This window comes from Salvelinus fontinalis, chromosome 33 (genome assembly GCF_029448725.1).
Source record: "Salvelinus fontinalis isolate EN_2023a chromosome 33, ASM2944872v1, whole genome shotgun sequence".
Taxonomy (NCBI): domain Eukaryota; kingdom Metazoa; phylum Chordata; class Actinopteri; order Salmoniformes; family Salmonidae; genus Salvelinus; species Salvelinus fontinalis.
This window is the reverse complement of record NC_074697.1, coordinates 32,258,696-32,273,982: the sequence shown is the minus strand read 5'-3', so window position 1 is coordinate 32,273,982 and position 15,287 is coordinate 32,258,696. Positions and strand designations below refer to the sequence as shown.

General features: G+C 44.8%; 1 protein-coding gene across 1 annotated transcript in view; it reads right to left on the bottom strand.

Moving 5' to 3' along the window:
• LOC129832050 (septin-4) overlaps positions 1–14,258 on the bottom strand; it is a 66,553-nt gene extending 52,295 nt beyond the window's left edge. Inside the window, exon 1 of the mRNA XM_055895783.1 lies at positions 14,150–14,258. The gene's annotated coding sequence lies outside the window, so the exon portion shown is untranslated. The remainder of the gene's footprint in view (positions 1–14,149) is intronic.
• Positions 14,259–15,287: the final 1,029 nt, after the last annotated feature.

Genomic DNA, 15,287 nt, shown 5'->3' with positions numbered 1-15,287 from the left:
TGTCTATTCCATTTGCACAACAGCATGTGAAATGTATTGTCAATCGGTGTTGCTTCCTAAGTGGACAGTTTGATTTCACAGAAGTGTGATTGACTTGGAGTTACATTGTGTTGTTTAAGTGTTCCCTTTATTTTTTTGAGCAGTGTATATGCATTGAGCTTGTCTGATGCTTAAAGCTTACGGTTTGATGAAATAAGACAAAGGCCTCAAGAGGGTGCCAGAGATCTAGATAAGCAGGGGGGGGAAGAAATTAAAATTTAAATCAATTTTAAAAAACTTAACCTGACCCAACTGTTCTCCCACTCCTGCTGGCTTTCGCAGATTCTGCCATTACTCTCCTGAAGTTCCCGGTAATAGGCTACACAAGGAGTCGGCAACCTTTCATGTCAAATGCCAATTTACCTTACCATATCTACCAATCTGTGTGCCAGTTATGGTTTTCAAAAGCAAATTTGTGAAAAGGTTATTTCATTTATAATAAACATCTCCATATCTCAAAATCATTGTCATGAAAATTATGCAAACCTAAAAAGTAACTTCTATTGCATTGCCAACCATGTAAAAATATCCTACATAAAGCCAACAAATAAAAACATTGCCGCCTCCAAGAATTAAACATCCTGATAAAAAATAAATATCCTATAAATCACATTGCAGACAGGCCATGTGTAGCTAATGAACTTGAAACAATGTATAAAATATTCTGGGCCCTCAGAGTTTCCCCACCAGTGAGCTCGGGACAGACACAGCTGTAGGCTATTTGTGCAAGGGATAAGAATCAGTGCTTGACTTGGGCAGGAGCTCACTGGAGCTGAGTACCGGCACCTCAAAATGTTCTACTGCTTGAGCTCCTGTTCCTCTTATAGAATATTAGCGCTAAAGTATTGTGGAGCTCCTGCACCTAAATATAAACAGTTCCAGCACCCAAAATGAGTATCGGTACCCATTTCAGTCTAAGTCAAGCAAAATAAGAAGAAATCAGGTAGGCCTATTTTATGACGTTTCATGACATTTTCCTCTTTCACGCTGAGTGGTTATTGGAAGGGAGAGAGCTGGAAAGACTTTAAATACATTAAGGAACTATTGTAATTCTCATTTTCTAGCTGTTTGAGGTGAAGACGAGAATAATAATATTGAATGCTTTAACAGAAATTACCATAACCAAAGTAACAAACATTGTAGATTAGAAATTATAGTAAGGAACAGTACATGTATTACTGGTGATATGTAATGGGGAATTGATAGACACTAACGATCAAATGCAAACAATTCACACAAGTTATGAAACAATGAATGTGCACAAATTGGCAGGAGAGAGCGCATTCTGGAGAGAGTGCATTGTGCATCTGGGCACATGGTCAATCCAACGTCTGCATTGGCCATACAACATTTATGGTGATATGGCCTCAGCAGAAGTCAGGGAATTCATACTTCTTGCACTTTGCGGAGCAGTGCAGAGCTGTTGTCAAGAAAGTGAGTGTTTCCTACATTTTCTGTCCCCACCTACCGTCAACCAATCATGTCAATGCAGAGCTATACAGAGCCCTCCGCATTGTTAAAACATTTGCGAGGCGCATGGTGATGCGGTACAGAGCTCCATTTGGCCTCTGGAGGCTTCGCAATTGCATCACACCCTCCATATGGAGCCTCCAATCACATTTTCAGATCAAGCATAAAAACATATTTGTTACTGAGCGACTAAAACAATCTCAGTTGACCAACAGCAAAACAATCGACCAGTCAACTAATTGGGGTCAGCCCTAACAGGCAGGGATACAGTATTGAGACAAACCTGCAGTAGTACAGGCAGGGATACAGTATTGGACTAGGTGTAAACAGTGTGGGCGATCTATCCCATGTGTAATGGAGCCAGGCTAGGACCAGCTGCAGTTTTATGAGCCGTGTGTTTGAGTGAGTGGGATGGAGTGGTGTGTGTGGGACAGAGGGTGTGTGTGAGAGAGTGGGACAGAGAGATGCTGGGGTCTCCTGTTTATTTTGGCTGTGTCTAAATGACAGGGAGGGTAGTGTGGCAACTTGAAGTTTCAAAGGGCGGCCGTTCAAAGTCAAGGTAACAACACGGATCACACCTCACTGACTGACTGCTACCACTGCTGTCCCCCTACACACCTCACTGACTGACTGCTACCACTGCTGTCCCCCTACACACCTCACTGACTGACTGCTACCACTGCTGTCCCCCTACACACCTCACTGACTGACTGCTACCACTGCTGTCCCCATACACACCTCACTGACTGACTGCTACCACTGCTGTCTCCCTACACACCTCACTGGGCTGAGACTCCATGGGAGTTCTGTGGCTGGGCTGTGAATCAGTCTAGCCTCCAGTACCTGTGTCATCGCATTGAAGACATGTTATCGGACTATTGAGATGCATCCTAAATGTTGTAGCGCCACCAAAACATCACATCCTAATGTTCCCATACACAAATGGTGCCGTCTACACTCTTTTACCCGTCACCCCTACCTCCCTCCTGTCATCATGTCACAGCACGCTACCGTATTCCATGCTACAGCTACTACACCAAGCCTCTAAATCATCACCATGCAGGAGCTGCCCTCCTGTCTCTGTCTCCGATGGGTGGGATGGAATGACTATTGAGTAACTAGGGGTTTGGTTCAGTCTAGGCACACTGGATGCCAGTGGCTTAGTTGGTGTGGTCCCTGGTCTGTCTCTCATCTCTCATCTCCTCCATGCTCTTCATCTGCTTGCCTATCATCCACTTTTCTCCTCTCATCTACCATTCTCTCGATTATCCTCCATCTTGCTCCTCTATGCTCGCCTGGCATTTCCATATGCTGACCTGGTGCATCTGGAAGTGTTTAGGGGTGTGGCTGCAGCTGGGTAGCATTAAGCCTTGCTGATTCCAGAAGCGCCACCTGTCACCTCGTCACACACACACACACACACACACACACACACACTCTGCTGTAGCAGAAACGCCACACTTGGGTTTGTTGAGGTTTATTCCCGAGAGGCTGAGACAAAGAAAAATTATCTGAGGTCATTGTCACACACACCATTGAGTGATCTTTGTGCAGCAATTACATGTTAGAAAAATTGTTTGGCTTCTACACCAACTGCTTCACAAATCAGTCTCAGCCAGTCTTTTTAGCTTAAACTGGATCTCACAGACAGTCATGTGTAGTTACCATACTGCAGATCAGATATACCACTGTCTCAGTCTGACGGAGTGACTCAGTCAGTCTGCTCTGCTTTATTCAGTTAGAGTGACAGAATGTCTGGATGTTAGAATGCCGAGAGCAGCATTGTAGTTAGTGTTCCGTCACTTACATCCCCATAAGGCAGACTGGCAGGATTGGGTGTCTGTTTCAGAGCCTCAAATCTCAGTACACACAACAGTCAACCAATCCTCACATCTAACACTGAGATACACAGCTTAGATGGGAATTCAGTCTATATCGAAATCAGCAGAACTCAGCAATGGCATATATATAGGGAGTTTGTCAGAAAGAATGAGACCCTGCATGCATGCAAAGAATTATGGATCAGTGTCTGTTTGTTGTTGGTTTGCAGTAAACATAAGTTACAGGAATTTAGCATGTGTTGTGTGTGAAAATGCAACAACTACATAACAAATCCAACTCTAGATAAGAGAATTCAGCTCAACACAGAATAGATGAAGGTAACGCAGACCACACATCTGCTTTCTCTGCAGCTCCAAATGCAATCCCTGTGTCAGAAAACGACCCAACATAGTGTATGTCAACAGGGATAAATGGACAGCAGACGCGTTTTTAGGCTCTTCCTTCAAAAAAGGAAAGAAATTCAGCCGGCCGCGACCGGGAGGCCCATGGGGCGTCGTCCGGGTTAGGGAGGGTTTGGCCGGCAGGGATATCCTTGTCCCATCGCGCACTAGCGACTCCTGTGGCGGGCCGGGTGCACGCTGACCAGGTCGCTAGGTGTACGATGTGTCCTCCGACACATTGGTGTGGCTGGCTTCCAGGTTGGATGCGTGCTGTGTTAACTTCTTATGGCTGCAATCCCGGTGACTGGATGTGAAAGTGCAGAGCACCAAATTCAAAACAGAAATCTCATAATTAAAATTCCTCAGACATACATGTTTCTTATACCATTTTAAAGGTAATCTTGTTGTTAATCCCACCAAAGTGTCCGATTTCAAATATGCTTTTCAGCGAAAGCACTACAAACGATTATGTTAGGTCACACCAAACCACAATAAGCACAGCCATTTTTCCAGCGAAAGATAGCAGTCACAAAAAGCAGAAATATAGCTAAAATGAATCACTAACCTTTGATGATCTTCATCAGATGACACTCATAGGACTTCATGTTACACAATACATGCATGTTTTGTTTGATAAAGTTCATATTTATATTAAAAAAAAAATCGGAGTTTACATTGGCGCGTTACATTCACTAGTTCCAAAAACATCAAGTGATGTTTTGCATAGCCACATCTTTTCAACAGAAATACTCATGTCATCATCACTCATCATAAATGTAGATATAATACACTGCTCAAAAAAATAAAGGGAACACTTAAACAACACAATGTAACTCCAAGTCAATCACACTTCTGTGAAATCAAACTGTCCACTTAGGAAGCAACACTGATTGACAATACATTTCACATGCTGTTGTGCAAATGGAATAGACAAAAGGTGGAAATTATAGGCAATTAGCAAGACACCCCCAAAAAAGGAATGGTTCTGCAGGTGGTGACCACACACCACTTCTGAGTTCCTATGCTTCCTGGCTGATGTTTTGGTCACTTTTGAATGCTGGCGGTGCTTTCACTCTAATGGTAGCATGAGACGGAGTCTACAACCCAGACAGGTAGTGCAGCTCATATCCAGGATGGCACATCAATGCGAGCTGTGGCAAAAAGGTTTGCTGTGTCTGTCAGCGTAGTGTCCAGAGCATGGAGGCGCTACCAGGAGACAGGCCAGTACATCAGGAGACGTGGAGGAGGCCGTAGGAGGGCAACAACCCAGCAGCAGGACCGCTACCTCCGCCTTTGTGCAAGGAGGTGCACTGCCAGAGCCCTGCAAAATGACCTCCAGTAGGCCACAAATGTGCATGTGTCTGCTCAAACGGTCAGAACCAGACTCCATGAGGGTGGTATGAGGGCCCGACGTCCACAGGTGGGGGTTGTGCTTACAGCCCAACACCGTGCAGGACGTTTGGCATTTGCCAGAGAACACCAAGATTGGCAAATTTGCCACTGGCGCCCTGTGCTCTTCACAGATGAAAGCAGGTTCACACTGAGCACATGTGACAGACGTGACAGAGTCTGGAGACGCCATGGAGAACGTTCTGCTGCCTGCAACATCCTCCAGCATGACCGGTTTGGCGGTGGGTCAGTCATGGTGTGGGGTGGCATTTCTTTGTGGGGCCGCACAGCCCTCCATGTGCTCGCCAGAGGTAGCCTGACTGCCATTAGGTACCGAGATGAGATCCTCAGACCCCTTGTGAGACCATATGCTGACACATGCACATTTGTGGCCTGCTGGAGGTCATTTTGTTATTGACTTGTTTATTGTTTACTCCATGTGTAACTCTGTGTTGTTGTCTGTTTACACTGCTATGCTTTATCTTGGCTGCAGAGGACTTACAGGACCTTATAAACCCCCCAAAACCCTCCACCTCCACCCATCAAAATCAGAATCCTCTTCCCCCAGGAGCCTCATCCTTTCTGGGGTAGCTTGAGCAGGATGGTGGCTTCCCTGGTTCACCCCCTGGCCTGCTCGGTGACTGCTGGGACCCCAGTACGGGCCATGGGAATCGAGCTGGAGTATATTTATAGCCAGGCCCCTCTCTGGTGGGGGGGACGAAGGGGAGAAAGGCTTGGCAGAGGCTGCTGAGGCCATTTCTTTGGGAGTTCCAAGGAATGTCTGGGTCGACTGAAAGCCTGGGGAATGGAGGCTCAAATAGGGTGAGAGGTGGCCTCAAACTGACATGGGACATCTGAGGAGCCGGATGAGGACAGAGCCCTGAGTCTGCTGAACTAACAGGCCCTAGTCAGGACAGGAAATAGTGACTGATCACAGGAAATGAGGTTGTAAAGTGTTGAGCCTTCGTCTGACTTTACGTCCAGCTTGACTTATTTCAAATCTATATCATACCACTTCCATATGGAAACAAATGAGGAACATTGAAAATGACAATGTTTGTCCATCAAGAGGATATTCTTTCAGGTGCTAGATACCGCTACATATCCACGACAGCAAAACATCCTTCAAGGCATTGGAAGGGTTGTGTGCTCTAGCATCAAAACAACCTGGAGGAGGTCATTAGTGTCATCTCTCATTACCCAGCATCCCCTGGGGTGGATTTATGGGTCTAGTTAATTCTCTACCCCGGTCTCCCATAGAGAGGGGTGGGGGTGGGGGGGGGGGGAGGGCAGAAAGAGGGAGGGAGGGAGAGAGATGGGGGGTGAAGAAAGAGATAGGGCGAGAGAGAGAGAGGAGGAAAGGGGGAGGGGCAAACAGATGTAGATCTGCACTTAAAAAGGTGTAGTGCTTTCTCGTAATGGAGGAGAACGAACAGCCCATCCTCAGCAGCCTTCAGTAGGGACAGGGAGATGACAGAGGCACAAAATAAAGGTGGTGGTTTTGGAGAAGTTCAGTAACAATGGACCACACCACTCTGCTACATGGAGGCTAGAGGTGGGGACAGGAGACAAGGAATAGTGATGCCCCGTGTACTGTAGTGTAGTAGATCATTGTAAGTTCCACATTGACACATTCTTAACTACTGACATAGAGCCAGCCACTTTAGTGGTGGTTAAATAACTTCAACTGAGGACCCATTCAGACTCACGGAGCGCTGATTCATAGACACTTACTCTTAACTTAGTTTCACTCTGCTCTTGACTTCCCACAACCTTGGGTGTCGCAGTGGGGTGATGCGTGTCTTGCAGCTCCCTAACTCGATTGTGTCCCTACCCTGGTGTCAAACTGTGAGAGCCTGAGGGTGGTCTGTCACAAAATGCCACCGCCACAGCTAGAGACTTGGTGTCCGAATCGCAATGTCACAATCACACGCCACATTTCCCCAGACAGAGCTGTGAGAAGAATTAAGCCCAAGCACTTCCCCACTGAGATGAACACACAATGACAACTCTGGTTGCAGTGACAGTACACCACCCACTTAGCTAGTGACCCAAAGCCTGGTGATATGAAGTAGAATGGCTCCATTGTTTGGCATGGGTCCTCAGATAAAGGTAAAGCTAAGATAATGTAGAGTATTGGGTGACAGATTTCAATCCATGCAGTAATTCATCTGTACTGTATATAATTCATTATTCTCCAACTTTTGATATGAGTTCTAATCATAGTACACTTAATGCACCCTCTAAGCTGCGCACGGGCGCGCAGTAGCACCGAGACTGCAGCACAGCCGGGACAGTCGCTCAGAATAAATACAAGCCCACGGAGAGAAGCACAAGACTGAACTTCACTCAACTTTCTAGAGTTTTCCCTGTTTAGTTAACACTATCAACGTTTCCCTTTACTGTGGCAATTGTGATCTGTTGAGCACGACTCAGCCTGTACTCTACACAGACTGGTGCGACATAGCCAATCAGAGCTACAGTAGGCCTATATGGAAATAGACAATTGCCATATATGGATCTGTGGCGGTTACTTTTAACTGGACTGTGTTTACAGCTGTGGTGTTGAGTAGATGCGCTTGTTATGAGATCAAAGCAAAGCTGTATGTAGCCACGTGTGCACATTTTGTTTGTATCCTTTGCTAGTTAGTGAGTTATTAGCCCAGTTATACATAATTTGTAGTCAGCAATAGGGGAGTGATTACTTCCTACAAGAGATAGCACAGCTATTTCCATGTTAAAATGTTATGGGATACATTTTCTCCATTGTTTTTGATGGTAGGCCACTCTGGTAGATCTACATTATGATCAAATAGCCACAGTAGCCTACTTGGCCAATGTTAACTGTAACTTAAAGCGGGTACAGCCTCAGGTGTTAACAGTAAACGTGCACTTGAAGTTGCACAGAATTTTCCCAACATTCAAGTTTGCTCTCAGCAGAACAGAAATGTTCCTGAAAAAAATGAGGGAACAATGGTTGCACTATAGTTGATGTGGCCTGATCTAGATCAAAGTACTTTTGAGTAGTTACGGCACATATATAGCAAATGATGATATCAAAACCAACCTGTACCACCCATCCCTATCTAGGCATGCTTGGTGGCGACACCTCACACATCTATTTTTACAGGCATTGTCACTGTTAACTGCCATCATTGGTTTACAGCTGTCAATCATGCAAGGGATGGACAGGGTGTGGCTAGACACATTTGACGTCCGCAGGATACCCAGTGGCAGGCACACACACAGGGATGGAGAACTCCCAGCATCCATCCACTGCAGTAGCTAATAGGCTAATAAAGTCTAACTATAGCCTCTTCCCTCCACCATGGCCACAGTCACAGGCTGTAATTGAAGGCGAGGGATATAGGCCTAATGCTGGGTTGACTATAAGCCACAGACAGACCGACAGAGAGAGAGAGAAACCCTGGTTCTCGTTGACAGTGAAGAGATCTGTGGTTAGTCGCTGTGCTTTCCTGCCCAGAACTGGCACCGTCCAGGGACAGTGATGACGTCACTCAGAGAGTGTGTTTGTATGAGTGTGTGTCTTTTCACAACTAGAGGGAGTAAACCACAGTCACCCTCTCTCCCCACCACACCCCAGAGTCCGGCATGGGCTGGGCTGAAGCCAGGGATGGTCACAGTGGAAGAGTATAGGCTACACTGCACAGCTGAAGTTTGTGCTTTGTGATCAAACCGTCGGTGAAGTTTAATGAACAGGGAATGCATTCATGGATCTGAAGACCTCAACATCGATCTTCTCTCATACCCAGAAGGGGCTTTTGCTTAAACCTAAACCCCAGTAGATCCAGTGGCTCTCTACTCTCTTTGTAGCTCATGACTGGATCCCGTAGAGAATTGAGAATTCCTCTCTGGGCGTTCCCTCTCGGTGCTGCAGCAGTTACAGTAGCTTTGTGTCCCATGGGTAAAGAATGCTGCTTAGAGGAAGGAACAGCTCCTTCACATACACTCATAAGGACCCACTCCCCCTCCTCAACTACCCTCTCCTCTTCTTCTCCTGTCCTCCTCAGACATGTCGGTCTACTGTGTTTGGAAACAAACCTCTCCCTCCTCCCCTCCAAACAGCTGTAGGGCTGTGGGATGTAGACAACACTGGGATGTGTGTTTGTGTGAGTGTGACCGGGCTCCATCCCTCATGGGAAGCTACGGACAGTGGAATTGTTGGTGCCGTCACACTCGCCTACATGCATGGGGTCAAAAACAGACCTGGTGCTCGTCTCCTTGCTTGGGACATGAGACTAGAAAAACTGGGTTCAACACCAGACCACACCCATTTCCACACAGCAGTACACCTTTTACCCTGTCAGGTATGTGGAGGCAAACACAAATCCTCTCAGCAAACATTCATTACCCAACTTAACACCTTCCACTGTCAAAAATAACATTTTCCCTTTTCCTACTACAGGTAGCTTCCCTTTCACCAAAATTCCAAGTTGTTATCAGTCACTTGCAGGCCTATTCAGTAGCTCAAAAGTTCAAGCAAATCTTCAAATGCTTATTTTAATCGACCCTTAATGACCTCTTGGTCCAGACCATTATCAGGCCAGTCAATCAACATCACCAATGGTGTTGCAATGTGTACAGTAGGAGGCCGAGTAAAAGAAAGAAAAAGAATAATGTCTTCTTACCTCATCATCTGTCCAGAGGAAGATTGGATGGGATGGCAGAGAAGCAGATGGTTCCAGATTCCACACCCGTACGCAGGTTGATGGATACAGGAAGAAAAAAAGAAAGAAAAAAAATCAAGGAAAACCTTATTTTCAACATCTGAAATTCCATTCCATCAAATCCAGAGACTGTCCATAACATATGTTCATCTCGACCTGTGTTTGATCTGGCTCTGGATTATACCATACTGTTAGGTTCAGGTTGTGGTGTTGGCTTGGCTAGGCTGTACTGGAGATAACATCTCAGTGTCATAACCTCGGAATCATAATACTGATGTAGCGCCCAGTGTGGTTCGTTCTTGGATAGTCTGGTTAGCCAGACGAGAAGAAAGCATCTTTATCATCGTTATCAACGTTGCTGACACAATGTCTGACTAACCAGCTGTTGATGGCTATTAAAAGCCACTAGCTGTTAAACAAATTGCAATGTGTGAGAATGTGTGAGAGAGCGAGAAAAACACAAGGGGAGTGTGAGGAAGCAAGAATGTGTGTGTGTGCATGAATAGATCAAATGTGTGTGAGGGGGAGAAAGGTATGCACATACTTGAGTGTGTACTAGAGACTGCGTGCTTGTACAGTGCGTGCTTACACTATACACAGCATACTACGTCAAAAGGGGCAGCGGCTCGACATATTTCTAGGTTTAGGCTGGGCGCCAGCCAGCGACATCAAACCCACAATTCCTACCCAGGCCTTCTGAGGAAATGTAGCCTGACTGAAAGCAAGGCAGAGACAGAAACTCCAAATCACCAGTGTGCTGGAGATGTTATATTCAGTAAAGTTTTCCTTCCACGCACATCTTAATATGATATACTTTTTCTAACAACTCGCACACCTATGTAAAGCAAGGCAGAGAAAGGGCTGCTGGGTTTACATGGAGGCTACAGAGCACGCACTCCAGAGCAGAGGGGACATGTGGAGCTGGTATAAGGAGATTATAGACTCACACCACCACCATGTATGTATGCTATGATCACTTCAGACACAGCCGTTCCTAATCCACGCTCACTCAATTATCCCCACAGCTGACCAAAGGGATGCACGTTTTCGTGCCCTTTAAAACAAGATTTACGGTAAAATACAATTTTAGGTCAAATTCCCTCTGCAATGCCCTGCAAGTGAATTCAAATCAATTGTGTCCGTCTACCGTTTCACTGATTGAAATTGGTTACATCAAAGTCTGAGGCAATTGGCAAGGCATGTCACAAAATGTCTTCCAAGACAGTAAGACAGATAACATCTCATTATAAGATGGGGATAGCCTACATACAGTACCAGTCAAAGGTTTGGACACACCTACTCATTCCAGGGTTGTCTATATTAGGGTTACTAACGGTAGGGTTAGTATACAGAAGATATCCCTATTTGGTAAAAGACCAAGTCCATTTTATGGCAAGAACAGCTCAAATAAGCAAAGAGGAACGACAGTCCATCATTACTTTAAGACATGACGGTCAGTCAATAAGGGAACATTTCAAGGACTTTGAACATTTATTCAAGTTCAGTCGCAAAAACCATCAAGCGCTATGATGAAATTGGCTCTCATGGAGGACCGCCACAGGAAAGGAAGACCCAGTGTTACCTCTGCTGAGGAGGATAAGTTCATTAGAGTTACCAGCTTCAGAAACTGCAGCCCAAATAATCTCTGCATGTGTGGTTCCCATTGAAGCATGGAGGTGGTGGTGTGATGATTTGTGGGTGCTTTGCTGGTGACACTGTCAGTCATTTATTTAGAATTCAAGGCACACTTAACCAGCATGGCTACCACAGATTCGGCAGTGATACGCCATCCCATCTGGTTTGCACTTAGTGGGACTATCATTTGTTTTTCAACAGGACAATGAACCAAAACACCTCCAGGCTGCGTAAGGGATATTTGACCAAGAAGGAGAGTGATGGAGTGCTGCATCAGATGACCTGGCCTCCACAATCACCCGACCTCAACCAAATTGAGATGGTTTGGGATGAGTTGGACAGCAGATTGAAGGAAAAGCAGCCAACAAGTGCTCAGCATATGTGGGAACTCCTTCAAGACTGTTGGAAAAGCATTCCTGATGAAGCTGGTTGAGAGAATGCCAAGTGTGCAAAGCTGTCAAGGCAAAGGGTTGCTACTTTGAAGAATTGATTTGTTTAACACTTTTTTGGTTACTACATGATTCCATGTGTTATTTCATAGTTTTGATGTCTTCACTATTATTCTACAATGTAGAAAATATAAAGAAAACCAAGGAATGAGTAGGTGTCCAAACTATAGACTGGTACTGACTGAATATATATATATATATATATATATATATATATATATATATATATATATATATATATATATATATATATATATATATATATATATATATATATTAGGTATTTTGTTGTAACAATGGCTGTACTGATAATATAATGGCTGGCCTTCTTGATTTCAGTGTGGATTGTGTGATGACCTACATGGAGTGCCTCTCTAACCATGATGCTGTTAGTGAGGCCACAGTGGTCTGGGATGGCTGCGTCTCTCCAACGAGAGTTCACTGAGGAATGTCCACCGCTAGCCACTATGACTGGGCCGGCCATCAGCAGGCATGGGTTCAAATGCTATTTGTTTGATTACAAATACTTTTAGCCACGCTTGATTAGCTTGCCTGGTGCAGTGGAGTCAATGGGAGTGACACAATTGCTAACCCCCCCATATGGCACTTCAGACAGGCTCAATTAAACTCTCAAAGTATTTTAAGATTAAGTACTATTTGAACTCGGGCCTCTGGTCATCAGTCTACCACTACTGGATGTTTTCCCAGCTGGACTACAGAGAGCAGCTTCATCTACATTAACGTCCTACTGTAAAGTAGTAGGGTTCCTTGCCAATGTTTTAGGTTGGGTATCAAAAGGTTGGGTCTTATATTTGTACTTGTTTAAGAAATAACTAATTTCTAAATGTGTTAAATCAGTTCAAATAGGTTAATTACACAGGCGTAGATTCCAATTTGAACTACTATAAACAGTGACTGTTGACAACTAAAAATGGAAGGAAGAAGGCAGCCAAATTAAAACCTTGCTCGGTCTCAGAAAGTAATACAATTTAGTGAGGATTGTTGAGTTCACAAAAACCTACAACCTGTATTTGGAAAAGGGACAATGGATTGAGAAAAAGACACTGTTTCAGTCTACTTATACCATATAAAGGAATACATGACCATCAGCTGACTCTGCTGGCTGCAGTAAAGTACATCCATGAATACTTTCAGAAGGCACTGTATATCCCCCTTTCTCTCTGTTCCCTCTTTCTCTTAAGGCAACAGTCTGGACTAACCAGATGTCTATCAGTGGTGGCATCATCGGAGCACAGAGCTAAAAGGAAAATAATTACAGTTGGGCACAAGTACACACAATCATTGTGGAATTGTGAAATGTTCATGTTCCCCCGTGACTTGTGTTGTATGCAAAAGAAACTATGCTCTCTACAGAAACAGTCAGGTCATCGTTGGATAAGACCTAGCCATGAGTAAAAACAATGCTCACCCTGATACAGAGAGGACCAGGGTAGACACAGATGAGCCAGTTTCCCCAGAGGCTGACTGGAGAATAAAGGGCTTTATTCAACTGGAGGAAAGATCTTCTCCAAAACGTCAGTCAGTGCAATGGTCAGGGGCGCAACTTTCACTGGGAACATGTCCCCACCACATTCGAACATTTCATTTTTGCCCTTGGAATGTGATACAAAACAATGCTCCGGGTGCTTTAGGACCATGCGGACGCAATATGCAGATTAGACAAGGAAATTATATATCCACCACCTCTTGTGAACTGCATAGCCGATCACTTGAAGGTATGGATGTTTTTTTCACTTACTTTCCTGCCTAAAAGGGTAAAACTCAGCCCAACAAGACAGCATAAGCCATACATCTGATGTATGACCACTGTTTAAAGTAAATATGTAACGACTCAGGGAGCGGGTTTTCGTGGGTATTTCTGGTGTACCAGGAACTTCTCTCTCTGCAAGTGAAGGCATACATTTTTCGCATAAACTAGTCATTTACCTCCCCTCTCTCCTACTGGTCCATAAACAGTAGTGTGCTATGTTGTGAGTGTCACAATTATTGCATAACTATACATTTCTGGGCACCACTTTAACAAACAATACGTGTACGACCAGCAATCTGTACGCCAGCCTAGATAAATACGATCCCAACGAAGGAGCGCACGAAACGCAGCCGGACGCAAAACCACCTGCGATGCAAACAAACCGACCAATTAGGAATTGCTTTCCGACATTCTCCTCCGAGTACACCTACATACGCTAGTTATTGGCACACTCACCTTCCTATATAGACTTGATTGACTACTCACCGTGGTTGAACATTGTTGTCCTAAACCGGTTGTTGGAAGACGAATTTTCCATTTCGCATTTGCAGTAAGAAGGAACGCTATTCCAAAACTCTTGAGTCCTCCGTTTGGGGTTTACGTGGGGTATTCCGTGTTTTTATTGCGCAGGACAATGGTGCTTGCGACCCACCTACCCTATAATAAATTGTGCAGGAGGCAGCTCTGCTTCTTCTTCCACTGCTATTCCATGCAGCGCTGCCTTTTCTAAAGTGCAACAACACTGAATGGCAGCTTCTGTGTGAAGCGATTTTAACAGCGCACGTCCAGTAGCGGAGCCAGATCGTGACGTCACACGGCACAGTTCTCACCACGGTCAGAATGAAAACAATCGCACATGGATGCGCAGGGTGCATAAAATAATGGTAACGTGTGCCTGAGAAATGTACCCTTCCCTCTGCAGGGAGGGAGATTGCATTGGCTAGTTAAAATGGATTACATAATAGTGTAAATGTAGGTTAGGCTATACTAGCCTGACGATTCGATTCACAGTAACTTCTTCCCGCTGCTCTGTCGTTTGCTACATAAGAAACGAACGTCTGTGAGCGTGTCATAGCGTTTGGCCGGAGCAAGGGTAGCCAGGCAAAGGCTATTAGGCCTACATGAATGTCTTATTTTGGATAATCTAGTTAAAACATTCAACCTCCAGGTGCGTACCCCCTCTAGCACCAGGGTCAGCGCACTCACAAATGTTGTTGTTGCCATCATTGTAAGCCTGCCACACACACACACACACACACACTATATGATAGATTTATTAAACATAATGAGTGTGAGTTTTTGTCACAACCCGGCTCATGGGAAGTAGCGAAGAGTTCTTATAGGACCAGGGCAAAATAATAAAATAATAATAATAATCAATAATTTAGCTCTTTATTTAACCCTCTTACATATAAAACCTTATTTGTTCATCGAAAAATGTGAATAACTCACCACAGGTTAATGAGAAGGGTGTGCTTGAAAGGACACACATATCTGATTAAATTCAATTTTCACAGAACCGCTTGTTGCAATTTCGATGAGGCTCTCTTGTTCAGATATCGATAAGTGGACTGGAGGCAGGGCATGAAAGGGATATCGAATACAGTTGTTTGTGTCGTCCGTT